Source organism: Suricata suricatta, chromosome 13 (assembly GCF_006229205.1).
Source record: "Suricata suricatta isolate VVHF042 chromosome 13, meerkat_22Aug2017_6uvM2_HiC, whole genome shotgun sequence".
NCBI classification, from domain to species: Eukaryota; Metazoa; Chordata; class Mammalia; order Carnivora; family Herpestidae; genus Suricata; species Suricata suricatta.
Genome location: NC_043712.1, coordinates 11,439,824 through 11,449,952, shown reverse-complemented (window position 1 = coordinate 11,449,952; position 10,129 = coordinate 11,439,824). Strand labels below are relative to the sequence as shown.

Sequence of the window (10,129 nt, the reverse complement as noted above, 5' to 3'; positions counted from 1 at the left end):
TGTGGCGGAGGGGAGAGGGCGCATGCGCGGGCGGGAACGCTCCCGCAGCCCCTGCCCAAACCGGTTCCCCCAGTCTGGGTGGGTGTCTTGTCTACTGAGCCCTGCGCTTGCGGCGGTCCATCTGACCCTCGGGCAGAGCTGGGTTGTCTCTTGACTTTGATGTTTTGGGTCAGGTCCTATTTGGGAATCCGGCTGCTCCCTACCCCTCAGTTTCTCCCCATTGCCAGCTGGGCCTGTATTTGTGACTTCGGCTGGTTTGGGCCTCAGGCTAGCTTCCTGGGCTGTGCTGAAATCTGAAAGACTTGCTTTCTTTTAGCGTTGGTTTGCCAACTGGTACTGATCACATTTTACCCACCTGCAGTTAAAGTGTCTCACTTTTCCCATGTACTTTAAGTACTTGCTCTCAGTAGCTCATAGCTGTGTCTGATTCTCGGCAACCTTCAGGGTTTTAGGGAGTGAGCCCGAGGATAACCGTAGACTTCCAAGAGTTCGCTGTCCATTGCCTTGTACTCTGGTGCCTACTCTTGGTATTCCGACCGTGACGATCTGCACCTGTTTTTACAGGCATCTCCGTACTTAGGGTTACTCGGGGCTTCCTTTATCATAGAAGCAAGAGTCTTAGGAGACTGCGTTAAGTGTCATGGTACTAGTGCTCCGTGCGTTTGAAATCCTGTTTCAACTTGAATTTGAGATCTTGTGGTTTTTGTCGTTTTTATTAGTGAGGGAAAAAAACTGTCAGGGACAGGATTTCACCATTCGTTTGATATTTTCATTCAAATAAACACCTGTGTTAACATACATGTGATTGGAATAGTGCAGTATGAGTTGTGTTTCCAGCTGCTTTGTTTGAAAAAGATGGAAACAATAGAGGATGAATTGCACTGTTTGTCACCAACTGATGTTTGAAAAGTTGCTGAAAAACTTAGATGCCAAGGAAGTACACATAGAACGTCTTTTAAACGAAGGACCTGTTGGCCTAAATTCAAGTGTATGTGTAGGGTGCTATTTTAATATATATTGAAGGCTTTTAGGTGGAGTTTACTTTAAAAAACCGAAAGTGAATATGGTAAAGAGTTCTTTAGGATCTTCCTTTATAGACCTCAGACTGCATTAATAAGATTTGAATCCATGATTGATTTGTATTTACTGGAAATATTTAAAATTCAGATGGAGCTTAAATACCAATTAAAATCGTAATTAAAATTAAACTGCTATGTTGTGGTACACTTCCTTTTTGCTGTTTCAGTTTTATAACTCAGCTTACAGTTGATTGACTTAGGTCATTGTGTTAAGTTATATATTTGGATAGTTAACATACTATATGCATTTTGGTCTTACTGGCATAATGTTATGGGTTTTTTAAAGAAATGTTTGTTTATTTTGATAGAGAAAGAGCTTGTGCATATGCATATATGCTAGCAGGGGAGGGGCGGAGAGAGAGGGAGGAAGAGAATCCTAAGCAGGTTCCTTACTGTCAGCACAGAGTCCAGTGTGGGTTTTCATCCCATGAATGTGAGATCATGACCTGAGCCAAAATCAAGAGTCAGACACTTAGCCAACTGAGCCACCCAGGCACCCCTGTATACTGTTTTATTAGCAGTTCACACATGCTTCATCTGGGTTAAGTGGTTATTTAGTGGGACGCTGTAAAAGTGAAGACACCTGTTTCCTATCTTTTATATTGCATATTGAAAGAAGTGTATTTTACACATTCTGTACATGAAGAAACCTGATTTTCCACAAATATATCTCAGTTTTACAGCCCAGATTTTTTTAAAGAAGTAATTTTCTTTTATTGAGTGTATTTCCAGCTAACTTTACAGTCCACATTCTTTTAAAGAAGCCATTGTCTGTTATTGAGCATGTTTCCAGCTAATATGTAGCCTACTTTGAAGGTCTCATTATTTCACAGTGATTGTTTTCACAAGTGACTTTTGAGTACAGACTTCAGAAAATAATTCTTTTAAATTAGCGCTGCTGTTGATGGTCTTTTAGACTCTAGTGTGCTGAAGTTCTGACATAGGCTCTCCATAATATCTTTGTAGTTTGCAGTATAATTAGGTATGATTACACTTCTCAAGCATATGGAATAATGAACCCTTAAATCTTTCATGGGGATAGAACTCAAATATCGAAGAATTGCCAATTTAACCAACACGCATAAAGGAGAGTTTGGCATGACATTTAAGTGCTTTGTATGCAACTGCCTTGTTTTATTGATTTTCTGTAGATTTAGATTCCGAAGAAAAAATCCAAGGCCAAGGACTCAACATCCCTGGGTATGCGTGAAAAGAACACTTCATCAATTAAACAGCTTTCTTTTTTGCATTAATTGGTTACCTGGTTCATCCCTAATCCCTCATCTCTTGTTCTGTGGTTGCTCTGAGAGATCTTGATCTTGATTTTTTAGAAAACTTTTAAGTCAAAACAATATGGATAGATACTTAAACTTATAAGTACTCTTGTTGACCCTGATAGCCTTGTTTCTTTCTCTTCCTGTACAAAGACTGACCAAATATAGCAGTTTGCAAGTCACTGCCACTTTAGTTTTTAGACTTTAGCCTGGGAGTTTCCCTCTTTCCAAAGTAACCATAATCTCTGAAGTAATCGTCCATGAAACTCTTGAAGATTGTTCTTTCTAGCATAGTAGAGTTTTAGCAGGCCGAACCTTTTCCCCAGATCCCCTTTTCCATGGATCACCAAATAGTAAAAATAAAGCCCTTATTTTTAAGTTCATACCTGACATTAAAGAATGTTTGATCCTGGCTCTAAAGGAGGAAACGTATCTTAATTATATGGCTGTGCTGCCAGATTTAGAGGTCCCTATCTCTGAAGAGTTCACCATGGTTGTTACATATCTCCAGTTAAGGTTGCATTCACTTTTGTATTATAAATCAGTGTACTTCTTGGGATCTATTAATCTTTGTGGGAATAAATTTTTCTCCATACTAAAATCTGTCATTTATTTAGGTACATTAGCTGATTAGTGTCTGTGATAACTTTATTAAATTTCTTTTTAACATTTATTTATTTTTGAGAGTCAGAGAGAGACCGATCATGAGCAGGGAAGGGGCAGAGAGAGAGGGGATATACAGTCTGAAACAGGCTCCAGCCTCTGAGCTGTCAGCACAGAGGCCGACGTGGGGCTCGAACCCACAAACTGTGAGATCCTGACCTGAGCCGTAGTCGGACACTCAACTGACTGAGCCACCCAGGTGCCCTTGTCAGTGATAACTTTAACAACAATGCTGTTAACTGTAAAATTTAACAATAATTTAACTATTTTTAAAATTTATTTTTTGTGCTTATCCCCTTATTTGTACATTTTGGTAATTATAACCAACAACCTGTGGTTATAATGTTGTTTCCCTTTTTTAGAAGATGACCTTTGTATCAGAAAAAGGAATTGATTGGCAAACTCTTCCTTTGGGAACATATTTTAAATATCATCAACAGTATTAAGAGACAGCATGCAAGGATAAATTGGATTAAATATTGGGCATTTGTATAATACTACTGGGAAGAGCCACAAGTTAATCATTTTAATATTTTTAGTGTAGAGTTAATAAACTCTTTAAACCATTGAAGTATGCTGATAAGCGGATTCTGGCAGTGTAAGAGTAAGAACATGTCATGTAAATCTCTCTTACTGTGACACACAATTTTCTACGAATAGACTTCTGATACATCTGCAGGAGAGGAATGGTTATATCCTTGTTGTAGTTACCTGTTGAATTCTTTGTGAATTGAAGAAAAATAAAAAATCGGTCTAACTGCAAAACCTAATGTTTCTTTAAAAAATGTTTTCCCTAGCAGGAACAAATTTTTTTTATTATATTTTGCTGTTGGTTGTGAGAAACAGTCTTTTCAGATAGATTTAAAAACATTTGTGGAACTTAAAATTTATGAATTTTTTGATACTCATTTTTTATTAACATAAGTTAGATACCGAAATAAGAAGCTATATTTAGGATTTATTTGTGAATTTTTAAATTACAGCAGATTACGATGCTATAAACGAAGATGTGCAGTAAATGTTGATTGATTGCTCTATACAGGACACTTGTTGAATGTCCCACCCCCTCTTGTATAACTATGGACCAGGGCCACCTTATATCAGAAGGTGCAGAAAATGTGTATGTCTCTGCCAAACATTTGTGTTTTGCCTACACACATTTCCCTGAAAATCAAAAAGAGGTTATAGAAAAGAGAAACTGTATTTACTGCATTTATCTTAGGCTCTGATAATCTATCAAATAATTGGCTTGCTTGGAATTAAACTCACATAATTTAAGGAGAAATGAGTAATATAACATTGCAGATTTAAGTATAGACAGGTTGACATTCTTTTTTAATTTTTTTTAATGTTTTATTTATTTTTGATAGACAGCATGAGAGGGGGAGGGACAGAGAGAGGAGACACAGAACCAGAAGCAGGCTCCAGGCTCTGAGCTAGCTGTCAGCACAGAGCCCGACGCGGGGCTCGAACACACGAACGTGAGATCTGACCTGAGCCGAAGTCGGAGGCTTAACCGACTGAGCCACCCAGGCGCCCCGACAGGTTGACATTCTAAATGGAATAGATCTTCACTATAGATGAGAAAGAACTATATGACTAATTTCCTAAAATGAGAAAAAGTCTTTAGACAGTCCTGCATTGCTTTAAAGTATTCATTGTTTTAGGGGTGCCTGGGTGGCTCAGTCAGTAAAGCTTCCAACTCTTGATTCTGTCTCAGGTCATTATCTCACAGTTTGTGAGTTCAAGTCCCATATTAGCCTCTGTGCTGACAACGTTGAGCCTGCTTGAGAGTCAGTCTCTCACTCTCTCACTCAGTCCCTCTCTGCCCCTTCCCTGCTCTCTATCTCAGAATAAATAAAAATTTTTAAAATGTTCATATTGTTAGGTTTATAAAACAGTAATGTAAATTATATTTTGCTTTAGAGATCTCCAGAAAAAATGAAAAAATGAGGAAACTTTTTTTTCCCCAAAATGTGTATTAGGGAGGTCAGACATGTAATCTGACTTTGTGAAAGAGTAGTATGTTAAAATTAAGCTAACTTTTCTTGTGTTCCCAGAGTTAGGTTTCTGTTGTGGAAATGGCATCCAAATAATTTACATATTTAGTTTCAGAGACTGTGTTGACGTGACATAAAGTCATCATACCTAGAGTTCTGGAAAAAATTGAAGTCTATCTCCTGAAATATCCACAGGAATATGGGGAAATCACCTACATCTCTTGGTTTTTTGTTTGTTTGTTTGTTTTTAATGTTTATTTATTTTTGAGGGAGAGTGAGAGAGTGTGAGTGTGCAAGGGGCAGAGAGAGGGAGACACAGAATCTGAGGCAGGCTCTGCGCTGTCAGCCCAGAGCCCAACATAGGGCTTGAACTCACGAACTGTGAGATCGTGATCTGAGCTGAAGTTGGATGTGCCCACCCCCTCTTTTTTAATCATGGTTTTTTTTTTTCTTTTTTTGCTGTCAACAGTATTGCATTCAAGTGATCAACTTAGAGTTAAATAAATTGTTTTATGTACATCTCATCTTACCTCTTGTACCTTTCATTAGAGGTCTCAAGATATAGGGGAGTGAGTGTGAACTTTGGAAACAGTAATAGATATCCCACATCTTGCGCTTCGTATATGATTGAACGTAAGCTACTGAATACCTCCAAGACTTAGTTTCTTCGTTTACAGAAATACAACTAGTTGCATCATGGATTAGGACTGGACAGCACCTGGCCTGGTTACTTCCCTGGTTACTCCCATTCACAGAAGAATAGAAAAGGTTTAGTACTTCATTTCATATATCAGGAAACTAAAGCTACAGCATCATTTGAGTCACATCAAGGAGTTTAGGTTTTTTATATTGTACTAGACTATTAACTTTAATAAAGCTTCATTACTCATGATAAAGTGAGAAATAACTTTGAAAATGTTGTTTTCTTTAGGCCCTTTACTCTATTGATTTTGTGAGTTTTATTCTAAAGATCCTATAATGTCTTAATTAGGCTTTAAAAACTTGTATTGACCAATGAATGGATAAACAATGTGTGTGTGTGTATATATATATATATTTTTTTTAATGTTACTTAAAAAAGTTTTTTAATATTTATTATTGAGAGACAGAAACAGACCATGAGCAGGGGAGGGGCAGAGAGAGGAGGAGACTCAGAATCTGAAGCAGGCTCCAGGCTCTGAGCTGTCAGCACAGAACCCCACGTGGGGCTTGAAGTCATGAACCGCGAGATTGTGACCTGAGCCAAAGTCAGACACTTAACCCAGGCGCCCCTAAAATGTTACTTATTTTTACGAGAGAGTGAGTTGGGTAGGAGCAGAGAGAGAAGGAAAAACAGAATCCAAAGCAGGTCCCAGGCTCTGAGCTGTCAGCACAGAACTCAACACAGGGCTTGAACCCACAAATTGCTTGATCATGACCTGAGCCAAAGTTGGACGCTCAACTAACTGAGCCACCCAGGCACCCCAAAAATGTAGTATATTTATTCCATGGAGTGTCATTCAGCCTGAAAGTGAAAGGAAATTCAGACACATGCTATAACATAGATGAACTTTGAAGACATTATGCCAAATGAAATAAGTTAACCACAAAAGGACAAATACTGTGATTCTGCTACTTTTATGAGATACCTGGAGTAGTCAGATTTATAGAGACAGAATAGTGCTTTGGTAGCCTGGGGGAATGGGAGTTAGTGTTTAATGGATACAGACTTTCAGCTGGGGAAGATGAAAAAGTTTTTGTGATGGTGATAGTTGACATTAGTGTGAATGTACTTAATGCCACAAAACTATACACTTAAAAATGGCTAAAATGATAGTTATGTATATTTAACCACAACTTTAAAAAGATTAAAACTTGAAAATCTTTTAAAAAATTAAAAATCTTAAATCCTTTTGTCTTACAAATTTCTATATTCCTTTAATTATTCTTTTTATAGTTTATCTGAAATTGAACTAAAAGAACCACGACGTAGTTGAAAGAAGTAAATTGTCACAGGCATTGCAAATTAAAATTTGCCTGACAGTGACTTTTAGATAAGCTGGTTTTTCTTGCTTTTAAGTGCTGTGGGCCCAAGGTGATTGTTTTGTTTTCTTTTGTTTTTGGTTTTTTAAGCTAAGCTGAAATTATTCAGAAGGCTTAAATTAATATGGTTCTCTTAGCTCACTAAAATAATTCAGAGAAACAGCCCCCAAATTCAGAGTCAGACTTCAACAAAGACACATCTATTGTTTAGCAATTAGTAGTGGTGGAAAGGAATTTATTTTTATAAAGAAGGGATGCTTTTCCATTGAGTTTTGTTAGATTTGTCCCACCCTTCCCAGGGCTAGGCTGTGAAAAATTCATGTGAAAACCAATGCAGGAAAACAAACTCCGGAGCCAAAGAAAAAAGCTGAGATTAATATAGTGTGGTTAGAAACAATAACTTCTTTGTACTCTTTAATTTTAAAGGGCTGCAAACCCAGAGGATTGGGCTGCTATAGCCTCTTGGGGACTTGATTCTTTTCCTTCCTGTTTTGTCTTTTTCTTAGCAGACAGTAAATTTGTGTTTTAGAAGGATAAAATTGGTAGCCACATAGAAGATGAATTAGAGTAGGGAGAGCATAGAGTTAAGGACACCAAAGAGGAGAGATGCATTCCAGAAAACGACAGAAGCACCTAGATACCTGGATCTGGGTCAAGATCGACGTTTTATCTATGAACGTAAGCAGGTTATAGAACCAGTCTAAGCCTCTGTCTGTCATATGAAGTTAATATCTCTCTGGCAGAGTTTGTCTGAACATTAGAAATAATGCATGTAAAGCTTTTTAGTACCATATTGGGCATGTAATTGTTCATAGGAACTAATAGGAGTATTGTCTCTTTTTTTTTATTTAGTGAGATGGTTTAAGTATCCCCCTTAAGATTCCCTAAAGTTGTACTCATTGGTTCACTGGTTGAACAACAGAAATGATGGGTATTCGGAGGGTGATAAGATAAGTGATAAGAGAGTGTTTTGGTCCAAAAGGAATCTGCGGTATGTTTTCTGGCTCAGTGTTAACTGCCTTTGGGCTTGACAGTTGGGAATTTGATGTAGAGTCACCCAGGCACACTCAAGGGTACTTCTTTTTGAGTCTCTTCATTCCAGTTGTCATACATAGCCATATCCCCAAGTCACATGCATGTAATATAGTATATTTGTCATTTGTCCTCCTCACATTACTTAGACCATACCAGTTAAACACTGATTAAAATATTGTTCGGTCAGATTTATTGAGTGCTGCCAGTAAGCAAGGATATAAAGATAATCTGAATAAAATCTGACATCCCTGTGCACAAATAGTTCACAGGGACTGTGTGTGCTCATTGTATTCCCAGCATTTGCATTATAATTATTTCTGGATTGAATGACCAACCAATATAGTGGAGTAGGAAAAAGGTATAACATTTTACTGTGTAATAAATGCTGTAGTTCTGTGATAGAGTTAAAAAGCAAATAAAAGCCTTAGGAGCCCTAGAGCAAAATAATGCGTATTGCAGAAGGAAAGGGGGAGATCGAATATGAATATTTGATTGTATCATAAGATTGCTGGTGATGGAAAAGGACTACCTGAAGAAATGAAGACATGTTCCTAGATTAGCAAACAGCATGAATGAAGGCTTGAAAGCATAAAAATGCATGACATATTTGGTGAGTTTCTGGTATGGTTTGATAGAAGAAGGTAAGAGTAGAGTTGTCCCATATTTTGAAGACTGAGAGTTTGGATTTTATTCCAGTTTTAGTCAAGAGTAGTCAAAGGTTTTGAGGAAGGGGTAGGATATATGATCAGATCTAAAGTTTAGATGTTAGCTGTGAGACCTTGATAAACAGTGACTAGAGAGAGTCTAGAAAGGGAGACTTAGGTTGGAGTTAAGTTGGAAGAGAATGAAGTACTCACAGGTCAGTGACATGAAGGATGGCAAAGAAGGAATAGGATTGGGGTATGTTTTGGAACTAAAATCCATTAGACTTCCAAGGGAGAATGAGAAAACAAGTCCAGGCCTTTTTTTTTTTAATTTATTTTATTTATTTATTTATTTATTTATTTTATTTTATTATTTTTTTTTTTTTGGTTTCTCTGTCTTGGATCAGTGGTTGTTAACCAAGATAGGGAACCTGTGAGGAAGAATATGCTTATGTGATGGATGGGAGTTTACTTGGACATGTGGAATTGGTTTTGAGATGGCCATGGGACACACGTAGCAGAGTTGTCCCATATATTCTCACAACATCCTTTGTATACCTTTATTATAGCAAGCACTATACTGTATTATAATAACTTCTTTGTCCATTTTCTCTACTGTTGTACACTTATCAAAGGTAAAGACTACCTATTATTTCTCACCATAACATTATACATAGTTCCTGGCACATTGTCAGACACTTAATACTGAATAGAAAGGATGGGGCACCTAGGTGGCTCAGTTGGTTGAGCATCTGGCTTCGGTTCAGGTCATGATCTTGCGGTTTGTGGGTTCGAGCACCGCGTCAGGCTCTGTGCTGACAGCTCAGAGCCTGGAACCTGTCTTTAGATTCTGTCTCCCTCTCTCTCTCTGACCCTCTCCTGCTCACTCTCTCTCTCAAAAATAAATAAAATATTTTAAAAAAGAAAAGAAAAAACATAAACACCTCTGTGGAACTAGGAAGAAAAGTTAGAGCTAACAGTATCCTCAGCATACCAAAAACAAACAAAAAAGATTATAACCATGTGAGTTAATGAGAGAGCCAGAGAAAAGTAGAACAAGAAGAGGGACAGGGTGGGATTTAAAGAATGTGCAGAAGAAAAGGAACCTAAGTGACAGCTGAGAAATGTAGTCAGAGGTAAAAAGTAGAAACAAGAAAAAGTTTCAGAATAAGGAAATGGTCATCTCAGATGATGAGAACTGTAAAGAACTCTATGGGTTTTGAAATTTTGTATTGTTGTTGATTGATTTATTTTCTTTTCCAAAATGATGCTAGGAGAGGGTAAACAAAATACCAGGGCCACAGATGAGGGTTTTTGTTTTTTTTAAGTTTATTGTCAAATTGGTTTCCATACAAAACCCAGTGCTCTTCCCCATAAGGGCCCTCCACCATCACCACCACTTTTCCTCCCTC

General features: G+C 37.6%; 1 protein-coding gene across 5 annotated transcripts in view; it reads left to right on the top strand.

Moving 5' to 3' along the window:
• The window catches only part of RABGAP1 (RAB GTPase activating protein 1), a 164,097-nt gene that overhangs the window by 259 nt on the left and 153,709 nt on the right, over positions 1–10,129 (top strand). The gene's annotated exons all lie outside the window — the stretch shown is intronic.